This window comes from Argopecten irradians, chromosome 6 (assembly GCF_041381155.1).
Source record: "Argopecten irradians isolate NY chromosome 6, Ai_NY, whole genome shotgun sequence".
Lineage (NCBI taxonomy): Eukaryota > Metazoa > Mollusca > Bivalvia > Pectinida > Pectinidae > Argopecten > Argopecten irradians.
This window is the reverse complement of record NC_091139.1, coordinates 1,004,964-1,014,031: the sequence shown is the minus strand read 5'-3', so window position 1 is coordinate 1,014,031 and position 9,068 is coordinate 1,004,964. Positions and strand designations below refer to the sequence as shown.

The 9,068-nt window shown below is 32.1% G+C and overlaps 1 long non-coding RNA gene across 1 annotated transcript; it reads right to left on the bottom strand.

The window, feature by feature from the left end:
• Nucleotides 1–6,721: 6,721 nt before the first annotated feature.
• LOC138324684 (uncharacterized) lies at nt 6,722–8,115 on the bottom strand. Its single transcript, XR_011208665.1, has 3 exons — nt 7,974–8,115; nt 7,470–7,578; nt 6,722–7,134 (listed from the first exon to the last, which is right to left on the bottom strand). It is a non-coding gene; the product is annotated as an uncharacterized lncRNA (long non-coding RNA).
• Between the last annotated feature and the right edge of the window lie 953 nt (nt 8,116–9,068).

The following is a 9,068-nucleotide window of genomic DNA, read 5'->3' as shown; positions in this document are numbered from 1 at the left end:
TAAATAAACACTAGACCCTTTCTACACTGAGGTGACACAATGTTTACTAGCCGGGCGGTCGGGTTTGATGGCTGATTTATATACTTGTAGAGGTTAACAACTGTATCATTTCTGTTCCCACAGGAAATATCTAGTTATGGTTTATTTGGTGTGCTTCATACGGTAATAAAACTTAACTCAACCTGCTTTTCACATAGTTTGTATTGCATAACTATGATGTATTTCATGTTGTAAATATCACTATTTTACATCTTAAATACAACAATATCTATTTTTTATTTAAAGCATTAAACTGCCTTCTTGTAGGACTTCTGGCCCTATAATTTTCCCGGAATTGCACTCAAATTAAATAACGTGCGTTATAATTTATTTCTTTGCAAATTTGGAGAATTATAGGACCACAAATATGCCAAAAGGCAGTTTAATGCTTACATTTCCGTTTTCTGTAATCTTAAAACCTACACCAACTTGTTAATACACACTGATAATCGCAATTTACAAAAAATGTCCCCGCATCCCCCATCAAGTGTGAGCCATTTTTTAAAGACACTGTTAAGTACCTCCGATCGTTCATTCAACGGTAAAAAAAATAAAGATCATGGAATTAAACCTCAATTCAACAGCAATTCGAACAAAATTTTAATTAACAAAATTTGCAACTTAAGGATATCATATTACTAAAATTTTTAAACATTCAGAACCACAAAATATTGTTTGCGAACTAATTTTTAGATTAATTGGGTTTTTCATTTTGGTATGCATACAAATACCGCACAAAAAAATCCGAATTGCGTCCATTGCGTCATTGACTTACTGGTCAGAAACGACGTAACGAAACATCTGTTTTTATACTAGACACTACAACAACGAGAGATTTTTTAGTGGGAGAATTATGAACTCATAAAATGACATTAATGTTATGAGTAGCAATGCTATAGTGTCAGACTTGAGTAAAATGGATAAATAATTGTCCATATTACTGTAAAAATTTATATCGCGGATTATGTTAAAAAACCCAGCAATTTATCGGGCAACCCGCCGTATAGAAGTAATACATTGATGTAATAAATTCAATATAACACAACAAAGAATAATTCAAAAATGCCGCGGAACGACGCCCAATTTGCACCACATTTATAACAAACTTTACATGTTGTTTTTCTATGCATATCGGTAAAAAAATCGGGGTTGGTTATCAATTTTCTATAGCGTGGCTTTGCTTCTAATCTTTCATGGTGTCCATCCCGTATAACGCCTCCGCTATTTTGAACTATCACCGGTGGAAATAGAAAATGTTTAACAAATTTGAGCATATTTGTAGATAACTCAGATTGATTGAGGTATTAATGTATGCAGGGAAGTCAGTTCAATTTAGACAAGTTAAAGATACAACGTATTTTTCGCAAACTGTGCTTGGTCTATTACGAGTTTATATACCTTAGATAAACACATACAATCTCAATAAATACATGTCTGTTTACCTTATGTAAGGCAACACATACTAAAAAAGTTCATGATTGCATTGCTAGTTAGAATACAGTAAATCAGAAAACACTGGTCAGTCTTCTATATAAATATTCACTAATCCATAATAAGGCATTAATCAAAAACACACGGTCTCTACAAAACATTACATACCTGATGTCATATAGTGATGCCGCGAAATCTATTCTACTGTAATGCATAATTATACAGGGGACTATTAATGCACATATTCATGTGTATCAAAAACATGTGAATTTTGATACACTAAATTCCTTTTTTATATTCTTTTTTTAAAAAATACTGATTTACCACAGCAGCACCATGAATTCAGTATTTGGTATGAAGAAAAAAAGTGGGGGAAGACATGTCTTAATGTCTAAACATACACAATATAAACAATCACCATAGGCTTGACATATTTTTCAAATATTAATCGTATTGACGATTGTACTTTGTTAGTGGTATTGTAAATTCACTTAATAATCCAGAAGAAGCAACTCAATTTGCAGAGGTCAAATATCTATTATTTCAATAACATAGTATAGGAATAAAATCCTCAGATTTCATTACAATATACAAGCCAAAAATTTCCAAAAATACAACGAAAATCTTCGTTCGCAAGAGACGATCATAAAGCGGAAACTATGGGGATTTTCCGTTTATATTATGAAAATTGGATAAAACTGACATATTTAATTTAATATACGCCGTTTCACAGCATTACAACATTTTGATTGTTCACAAGTCGTTTATGTGATTTACATCAAATGTACAATCCAATACAAGGGTAATATTTAACATAAAATAATATAGCATATAATACATACTAATGTGCAAACGCCATTATATGATAAATTAGAACAATGCCGCTGACGTCTATAGTTGAAACTAATGCGTTTATTGACGCATGCCCACATAATCATTTTCAATACTTAAACAATAATGACGATTTCTGTCATTTTCTGTTATATACAGACTATCAAAAACACTAAAATCCCAGCTGACAAGTGCATGTCATTGATTTCGATTATGCAAAAACTATCCTTGAAAGTCATAATGACAAGTAATGGACGATGATAGATGGTCCTATGGACGGAATCAGACTGTAGAAAAATTTGACTAGCATTCTTTGTTATTCCAGATAGATTCTAAGTTTGTGATACAGCAGCTTTTTCCAATAGCACATCCACTGTATCCGTCCTTGTTTATCTATGACGACTGATTTTATACGTACATAAATTACGACAATGCATGATGTACGTCAAGCATGTGTGATAATTCTACTGTACTACCATATTTTGTTAGGCTTTACTGCTTCTCGGAAAAACCTACATCAGCACACAAAAATCGTTCGTTCTCATCGAAAAATTTAGAAATCATTTGGTTTAACGAACACATATAAGACAAAGATCCCGATTTCCTGTATGAAAAATGAAGAAAAACTGCAAATAAAATCATTCGACAAATTAAAATTGATATGGGAAAATAGGACCGAACAAATTCATATTAAAATGATTTTACATTCTATTTGCCGATATATATCAAACAAGTCTGTCTTTAAATGGTTTAGAAAATATATTTCCTATTAAACAAGACTAATATACAATTATTGTATTGTATTACCAGTCATAACCCGAACTGTACCCGATTACGAATGAATAATACCTAGTCACTTTTATTCATTTACCATCTCTTAGTTTGGAGATTCTGTCGGAGGTGAAATTATCCTACAAAATGGTTTCTATGTCATATTTCGTATGAACAATTTTTTATACACAAGTAGGTTATCTAAATAATCACGGGGTCTCACTTTTCCGTGGTGGACTGGATAGTTAAACTAACACGAGTTATCCTTCCTCGTAGCTCCGATCACTATCTTATATCCAGTCACTGGCTTGTATCTTTAGACGCGGTTAAAGACCTGTAACAAGGACGTATCCTTCCCGATCACCAACACAATCTATCTGACATATATGTAAAAAATCACGATAATAACTACTGTTCCTCAACCCCGATAAGGAAAGAAACGAGGTCAATTTGTATCAAGAAAAGACACTGCAGACAATGTCTTGTATTATAAAATACAGTTTTAATAACCTACATGATAGGACGCAATTTAAATAATCTTGACGTATTGTGTAATAATTATCTTACTAAGTATCTTCATGGTGTCCCCCCTTAGTTCACCCAGATTTAGACAAATTTAATATCTGAGCCATAAACAGAAAAAAATGCTAATACCATCGACATGTTTTTCAACAACAAATCATTTATACTGTTTATTTCATATATATAGAGTACCATATTTATATTACTCACTAAGGAGATATCAGAATATACGTCGGTCCCTATTGTCCCCGTACAATCACCCTTACATCTGTCGGCAACAAATTCTGAAATAAAAAAATAGGTGAATTAAGAAGTTGAACCGTAATTTATTCAGAAGCAAATTTGCTCTCTAATAACAATTTTTCGAGCAAAATATAATGTAATTGCTGATCACACCCACTATTGCAAAATAATATCATTAATGTGGCGATGGAGACGTATTATAAATATTATGTGGCTTAACAATTATCAAAAATAGTAATCAATAAATAGAAATAATTCAAACATACCTGCTAAGTTAAGATAGTGACTTTTACTAAACATCGAAGACATACGTACTTTAAAGCATCTTCCATTGTTTTTTCTTTCTCTTCGAAAATGTGCCATCAGTGCACATGCTTGCAAACTGTTCTCGATGTGTGTCACAAAAATATATCAAAATTTAAATGCAAAATCAGTACGTTATTCAATATTGCAATGATAACATATAGACTTATAATAATATTTGGAAATCATGAACTAATATGATAACGGAAATAATAAGAATAGCATACATGATATTATCTTTATTAATAGATTATTTATTTTACTCAAATATAAAACTTTATTTCTTTTTCATCGATTACGAAACAAGTTATAACAACTTATGCAAATCACTCTCGATGGCCCGGATGTAAGCGCGCGAGGGGTCTCAGTGTGGGAGGAAACCGGAGTGCCCGGAGAAAACCCACGTGATCGGGCAGGTGACCCCTAACCTTTCACGTCCGTGCCGGGGGTCGAACCCCGGCTGGCTAGGTGAAAGACGAGCGGCTTAACCACTACACCACCCGATCACAAATAATATTTTATTTTAATTAATGTCATATACATTGATTCTATGACTATTTAAAAAAAAAAATATGGTTCTAAAAAGCTACCTTACAATCATGTATGAAATTTACATAAAGAACATTTAAACAAATCTATCACTAAAATAAGGATTTAATTGTCAATACATTACCTGTTGAACTTTCGTATTATCACGTCATGTAGTGCCAAACAAACGGAGATAAATATCCAAACGGTCTTCGTCTCGGATAGCCCATACGAGCAAATATAACTCTCTCATAATCACACCAAAGATAAATACAAAACAAAAACACGGACACAAAGAACGACAGACACAAGTAGACATGTATATACTTCAAGGACAAAACAGTACAAGTCAAGACAGCCAAAGGTAGATACACGATACAGTATAAGGTCCTAGTGGAATACAACAAAAATAGCTAAGCTAATCAAATCAGCTGATTTTAGTTTTAATGTTACAGTATTTCAATAACGTTGATTTAATAGGTTTAGTGTGTCACCGACCATCTCATAGGAAACCAATCCGTATGTTTAATCTCATTTGTTCTCTCAGATAAAAGCTAAATATGTAAAACATATTCCCATAATTATCAATCTTATCATTTTGTAAATTATGCATTTCAATTACTAGCAGAAAAAAATGATTCAATAGTATACAAAATATAAAATATACCAAATCATTAGGATAATGCCATTAACCATGCATGTATAACAATCAGTTAATTACACAATAGTTACATATTAATGTAAATCAATAACGAGGAAGGCAAAAAGGGGTAATCGATAGATTGACACCGTTGGTACATGGCCAATTATCAATTATCATATTGTTTTCATTAATTAGTTATGATCATGCAACGATCCACTGGGTATCGACTGGAAAAATGACAAAAAAGTATAATATCCAATGTTAAAAATAATTTCATAATAAAAAATAAAAATATTTGAGTATTTAATTTTACGTAGTTTTTTTTTTCTTTTTCATTTTCTTTCTTCTATTTTAACTTTAGTTTGTGTTTTAGTTTACAGAATATTGCCATTAAAACTGACATCACGGTAATACACTCCTTAGCTATTTTCGTTTATGTAATATGTATACTTATCCCTGAAATAGTTTTAAATATATATATTTACTTTGTATTCATCACGGAAAGACTTTGCCTTATTTTGCATCTTCTTGTCCACAACATATTTGAGACTGGAGACTGGAATCCCAACTTGACTCGAGTTAACATACACACATACACCAGATCCAGACCTTTCCCTGACCTGACCAGTATTTACGTACACACTGGCGGCCGCTTCAGGTAGTTCGTCCTCTCCTGATAATATGTCATAATTCTGAATACGGAGGCTTCGAGATCCCAAAACGACGTGTGTAAAGTACTTTTCATCGTCGATTAGCCCCAACCTTTTGGTGATTATGACGCCATCTGTTGACGTGAATTTTGTCACGTCATAATCACCTAAAAATTGGACTAATCGACGGTAAATTATACTTTACCCACGTCGTTAAGCATCTCGAAATCCATGTATTACGATTATTTAAGAGTTTCTTAAAACCATATCATGAGAACACAACGGTAAAATAAGTATCTAGTGTCCGTTTCCTATCTTTGGCACGCTGTAGCCTTGTACATGAAAACCAATATCCGTCCCATAAATAAAGATACCAAACACAATATATTTTAATGTCTGTACTGTTTAGCAGATTCAATCAGTATAAAATCATTGCTTTCTAAAAAAAACTAGGTAAAATGTAGCAGAAAAAAATGTGAAGTTACATTTTTTATAGTTAAAACATTGAAATGCTTGCGTTTATGTAGTCAATATACTTAATTTTCTCAAGATGTTTGTAGGACATTTTACCATAATAGAGGAACATATATTTCATTTATAAATTCACTGCTTATTATAAAAACTAAATGTAAATATTTTTTTTATTTGAAAATAAAACAATAGTGGTATGTTAATTTATATTTATCATAAAAATGTACTTTAAGGTTGATTGCGTTATATTTGCCCTTCAGCAAAACACAACAAAAACACCACGGGTTGTTTCTCTTACTAAGAAATTACATTTTTAAAAGATAAAAAAAATCAAGACAGCAGTATCATCCATATGTACAATGCTCTTACTAGATTTCACGTTTTTTATTCAAAAATAGATTTAACAAGGTGAATGTTCCTTGATTTAAATACTGAATGGTAATATAGATCAATATTTCGCGAGATGAACTTTCACGAATTCATCTTGATGGTGTAATTTGTGAAAGTAAATCATTCGCGAGCAAAATTTGGTTTATAACTTTATAATAGGCTCCACCAGATGTATTCCTGTTGTATCCTTCTTCCTCTGGTCTAGCTTGCGTGCTGTCAGTTCCCTCTGGCTCCGAGTATATGTCCTTCGAATGCACATTAGGACGCCCAATGTCACTGAAATATTCTTGATTGTCAGCCTTTTGTCGACGCCTAGAGAGAAATAAATGTATTATTCAATAATTCAATATCCACGATACATATTTGATGTATATGCATTAAATTGAAATCAAACGTCAAATACGTAATCCAATCCGTCTTTCTGCGCGATGTGCGTTTTATTTACAGCCATCGACTTACCAATGAAAAAAAATCACAAGTTACGTACGAATTACTTGAAATCATTAGTTAAATATGTAATATATTCACATATAATGATGTGTATTTCTGCGGGATATGCATTTTATAAAAATACTTCAACTTCACTAAAGAAATTAAACTACGTACGCAACATTCTGTTGTTATAGAAGTAAATTACATGAGAATACCTTTTGATAACTATGACGATGATAAAAACGATGACGACGACACAAATCACACCCACTACTGCACCTATTATCGGCGTTACATCTAATTGGGTCGGTTCATCTTCCTTTTCTGATAAATGTAAAATTTATTAAAAAAAAATGTATAAACAAAGAAATTATGAAACATCAAATAACATATTAGTATTACGCTGAATTAACTGTACATATCTTCCTGTTATGACCGAATGTTAAGTGATTTCAAATTCCATTGTCCTGCTTAAGATGACCATGCGATATATCCTTATTTTATATCGAAGCAATTACACTGTAATCTATGTCAGCATGTGTGATGCGTCGATATAATTTAAATTACAAAGTCCAATACAGCAATTGAGATCATTGAAAATTGTCGATAGCTAAAAATCACCTAAAGATACACTACCATAAGACGTGTTATAAATGATGCACTGATTATTGTGTGTGATGAAATAGAGTAAGAATTAAAAAAAAAGGTAAACTAGTTACGTGAATTGCAGTAAGTCCCTTGATAACCTGGAAAACAGGCGGTCAAACATACACCGGATTCCATTTCACATCTCTCACATTGACCGCATGTCATGTTACAATTCATTCCATATAAGCCTGGAGCACACTCTTTATCGCCAAAAATAAAATAATTCACCCAAAAGTAAGCCATTAACAAAATAGTGGATATAACCAAACTGAATACCTTGTTACTTTATCCAAATGCAAATATTAAGAATTACAGGTATCTCAATTAGTTCAATGTATCATATAAAGATATTCTAGTACGGATTACTTCCCCTGGGGAAATCCCCAGTGTGGAGTTTTTTTTATTTCTTTTTAGCGATGATGAATTGCAAACAAGTCATTTGCAATCTAATTCTAAATCTTTTGCTGGAAAAAAGAAAATGCTGGTATCGAATTTGTAATTTTAACCGTACACAATTATTATAGCTTTTAATTTGTGAAATTTTCTGTTCCTAGTTGCCATTTCAATTTAACCAGTTTTTAGATTTTATGTGTAAGCCTTAGCCAACCTCTTCCATTCAAGTGAAGTTAGAATATATTCAAATATATTAGGTACACACATGTATAGTACTCTCAGTCCATTTATAAAAAAAAATCAATAAAATTTGGAGACCCTATTTGGCTTCCGAACTGGTTCGTACAGTTTGATTGATGATAAATTTGATATTGTCTAAAAATTTACTATTTTTTATTCAGACTTTGATTTAATTTGTGTTGAATTAAAGGATTACGTACCAGTACAGTCTCCAGTCTGTTGTCCACATTCCCTACAGCCGCTAGGACATGGTACGGAGCAGACTGTACCGTAAAATCCCTTCTCACAACCTAAAGTATTATGACATAATATTATATATTATCGTAAAACACTTTTATTAAGAACACGCTTACAACGATTTCATGGTTATAACATAACACTTTTCATTTCTCGTCAAGGTTCCTGTGAGATGTGTGTGATACTGTATATGTATAACGAACTATTCTTATTACGAAGTGATTTTGATGGTCCTTAGAGATTCGTTATAATCGTGCTTTACTGCTGCTTTGTGCATTATCTTCCATTGGTTATAA